The following is a 4,280-nucleotide window of genomic DNA, read 5'->3' on the forward strand; positions in this document are numbered from 1 at the left end:
TACAGCAGAATTAGAAGTCGGATTCACGGCTCTTATCTTGCAGATGGGGCGCAGACTGCGGGAGTGGCTGGCTCAGGTCACACAGCAGGCAGCAGCACAGCCCCTTCTGGCACCTGGGCAAAGTTAAACTCGCTCCTCTCGGGTTCCACACCCAGGCCAAGGCTCTGGCAGGCAGCGGCCTCACCCCCACCCCCGCCCACCTGCCCAATCCAGCGGCACCGCTCCCATCTAAGCAGGCTTCTTTGCATAAGGGCAGGTTCTCCTGCCAGGTGTGAGCTGCCCTACCTGTGCAGCACTCCCACTGTGGCCACCTTGCCCCGCCCCTGTCCCACTGAGCACCTCCCAGCTGAGTCCCCCTCTCCCTCTTGTGCGCCACACTGCTAAGGGAGGAATCCTATTTAGAAAGGTCAGTGCACGTCCCTGAGTAAATGTCAGGGCTGGCTTTGCAGCACACACAGGGAAAAATTCAGACACGCCAGTCTTCACCTGAACAGGTTCTTGCTCTCCTGTCAGACTTCACTGGCTGCTGATATCTTGCACAAGCTTTACCTATCACCGGCACTGGCCTTCTCTCCTGGAACGTTCCAGGCTGGCCGCTGTGTGTAGAAGCTGCTGCCAGCAGCCAGCTCATGTCCCTCCGTCCTGCTTTCCACCTGGGAGTGCAGCAGTTGACTTCAGCCACCTGAGTCTGCTCTGCCCCGGACAGACAGGAAGTGGAGAGTGAACACCCCAGCCTGCTCTCAGGGCTGTGTGCCCGCGGCTTCCCGCAGTGAGCTGCACCCCACCGTGCCCCCTCCCCTGTTCTGCCCCACTTACTCATCTCCCAAGTAAACGACTTTCACTTCAGTGCTTGTCTTGGCCGGCACTCAGGGAGTGGGGAGGAGCTGAAGCACCATGGGCCTAAACTCTTCAACTCTCCCCTGTTCCTATCTTCTTGTCCTTCGGGTCTCAGCTCAGATGCAAGCTCTGTAATCCCCACCCCGCCACACACACACACACACACACACACAATGTGCTTTTGCTAGTGACTTATCCTATCTGACATGATCAGCTTGCTTGAAAATCACGTTTCTCCTGCAAGGTGTGAGGCCCCCCTGGATAAGTGCTTCGGGTGTCTTGGTTCCCAGTACACACACGGAAGAGTGTGTGGCACATAGTAGGTGCCCTTTAATTATCTGTTGACTCCACCGAGGAGTGTTTCTCACCGGGAGGGATGTCAAACACTGCACCGGGAGTGAGACGTGGAGAAGGCTTGGATGCATGCCTTTCTAATTGGCACAGCGATTGCTGGCGTGTAACTGGAGACCGCTTTTGTGTTGTTGAGGGGCGGATTCCCTTTAGTGGGTTTAATCTGTTTCCGAGAGCTTTAAAGTGCTCACAATTGCTCTGCTAATTACAAATCCCGATAAACTCTCCATTAAAGCATATCTTCTAAGTACATTCAACCCGATAATACTATTAAAAGGAATTATATGTGGTGGGATGTAAGAGAGCCACATTTATTTAATAACAGTCTCAAACTCAACTCGCCTTGCTGGGGATGTGCCTGGATTGGTAAAGGCAGCCTGCATTTACCTGCTTAATTATGTACACAGGTGAGACGTTGGCCTGCCCAGGGTGGCAAAGGAATGCTCCCCTTAGACAACACTCATCTGATCGCACAGCTTCGACCCACACCGTGTTCACCTGGCGTGAACCTGCTTCCATCGGGGACTGGCTGTCTCGGATCTGCAGAGCTGTGGTTGAGGAGATGAGACTGTGGGTTAACTAAGTGCTGTCAGCTCAGACGGGCTCTAAAGAGAGACTTCCGACCTCTGGAGAAAGGAGCCACGGTGAGTCATTACTCGTCCCTGTGAAGACCTCAGCTTGGGCCCAACACTTTGCTCAGGGCATGGGACCTTGATTTCCTCGTATGTAAGGTAAATTTATACATAACTACAATAACTATCAACAAAGTTACAAGTGAGTGTAAGGGATCAGGATGCTGCAGATCTGGGCATGGCGAGCTGTGAGGGACTCTTGTTACAAACGGCGGCTACTGTTTCCTGCTTGTACACAGTGTGGGGCAAGACTCACTGGTGAAGTGCTAACTGCTGCGTCCATGAAATGACCCAAAGGTTTTGGATGAGTGCAAGACCAGATCTTCTCAGAGTTGGGATGGCACGACGCAGAAAAGGCCTGGAGGCTTTGTGAGCACAGAGAACGGCCCGTTGGGCTGGCCAGGGAGTGTGAGTATGCACATGTGCGTGTGTGCTCTGTGAGTGTGAGGACGTGTGTTAAAACACCAGGTATGGCTGGCGCCATGGCTCACTTGGCTAGTCCTCCACCTGCGGCACTGGCACCCCTGGTTCTAGTCCTGGTTGGGGCACCGGATTCAGTCCTGGTTGCTCCTCTTCCAGTCCAGCTCTCTGCTGTGGCCCGGGAAGGCAGCGGAGGATGGCCCAAGTGCTTGGGCCCTGCACCTACATGGGAGACCAGGAGGAAGCACCTGGCTCCTGGCTTCAGATCGGCACAGCGCGCCCACAGTGGCTGCCATGTGGGGGGTGAACCAACGGAAGGAAGACCTTTCTCTCTGTCTCTCTCACTGTCTAACTCTGCCTGTCAAAAAACAAAACAAAACAAAACACTAGGTAGACAAGGTTAAAGTCTGGGGCTCTGTTTGGACGTCGGCCATCCCATTAACGAGTCCACATACACGGTTGTTGCTGGTTACCACATTTGTGCATCCGGATAGGCAGGACACTTCAAGTGTAGCCAAGAACCCAGGCGTGAGAAGGAACCAACCACATTGTAAGGTGGGAGATGTAACCTCGGGAGAGAGCAAAGAGCAAAGGGCCCTGCAGCCAGACCAGAGGGAGCGTGGGGAGGAGGAAAAAGTCGCCCAGAGGTGAATTGGACGAGGAGCTGCCAGAGAGTGGCAGCTGGCCAGGGGGTGACTCGGGGCTCAGGTGACTGCTGTAGAGGCAGGGTGTGTCAGCGGGAGCTTGGGAGAGTCAGCCTAGGGGGACGTAGGTGTCTGGAGTGGTAGGTGGTGAAAATGGTGGCCACCTGAGCGGAGCCTTGCAGGACAGGTTGAGCTGTCTGGGCAGCATGCAGGAGCCCCTGCAGAGAGCTGGCGCCGAGGACTGGCTCGGGACATGGTGCCTGGAGGCAGTTTGCTCCCTCACCTCCCTGAGGACGAGCTCCGTCACCTGGGACGACTTATCTGGATCTCCACGTCTTCACCTGCAAGAGCGCATCGATCGCCACGCCTGCTCCCGGGGCTTCAGGGCGAGCAGGCAGATCCGTTTCCCTGAAGGGTAGTGGAATGCCCAGCACACAGCAAGCATCCCACCAACATGGGCTGTGCACTGCTGCTGCTCGCTGGAGGGTTGGAGAAGCATCAAGAGTGAGAGGTGGGGGCCGGCGCTGTGGCGTAGCAGGTAAATCCCATATGGACGCTGGTTTGAGTCCCAGCTGCTCCACTTCTGATCCAGCTCTCTGCTATGGCCTGGGAAAGCAGTAGTAGATGGCCCAAGATGACCTGGAAGACGCTCCTGGCTCCAGATCGGCCCACCTCCAGCCATTGTGGCCATTTCGGGAGTGGATCAGCAGATGGAAGACCTCTCTCTTGCTCTGCCTCTGCCTCTCTGTAACTCTGCCTTTCAAATAAATAAATATTTTCCAAAAAAAGAATGCAGGGTGGATAGACGACAAGGGGCCTCTCGCCGGCTCTGAGTGACAGCATTGAGGTTGGAGGCAAACAAGAAAGAGCATCACATGTGGGCTGTCAGTGAAATCTCTGGATGAGAATAACTCCAGTGAGAAACAGCAGGGCGGGAGGGGACCCGACAGCAGAGCAAACCCAGGGGCACTGCTCCTGCCTGCCCTCTGCACAGCTCTGCTCTGTCCTCCTGGTGCTGAAGGGGAACCAGGCGTCCGGCTCTGGCTGGGCAGCGCACGGGGAGGCCCAGCTTTCGTGTCTGGGGCAAGGATATGGCGGGTTCAGCTCACTCCAGGGCGCAGGAGGCCAGACCTGAGTGTCACTGGCTCTCAGGCCTCCCTGCCCAGGCCCAGGAGCTGCAGGCCGTCCCACCTGTCACCCCAGGGAGGGAATTGCTCCTCGGGGGATTTCCCTAGCAGCCTGTGGGTGTGCTCCCCCACAAGGGGGGGGCCTTGTTGGTTTTGGTGGGCTAAATATTTTGGAATCACCACTTCCACTTCCTCTCCTTGCATCCTGTGGCCTTTCCCCTCCGGGTTCCCTGCAAAGGTGGGCAGTGTGCCCCGGCCTGCAGAGGCTG

The sequence above is a fragment of the Lepus europaeus genome, chromosome 18 (genome assembly GCF_033115175.1).
Source record: "Lepus europaeus isolate LE1 chromosome 18, mLepTim1.pri, whole genome shotgun sequence".
In the NCBI taxonomy this organism is placed as follows: domain Eukaryota; kingdom Metazoa; phylum Chordata; class Mammalia; order Lagomorpha; family Leporidae; genus Lepus; species Lepus europaeus.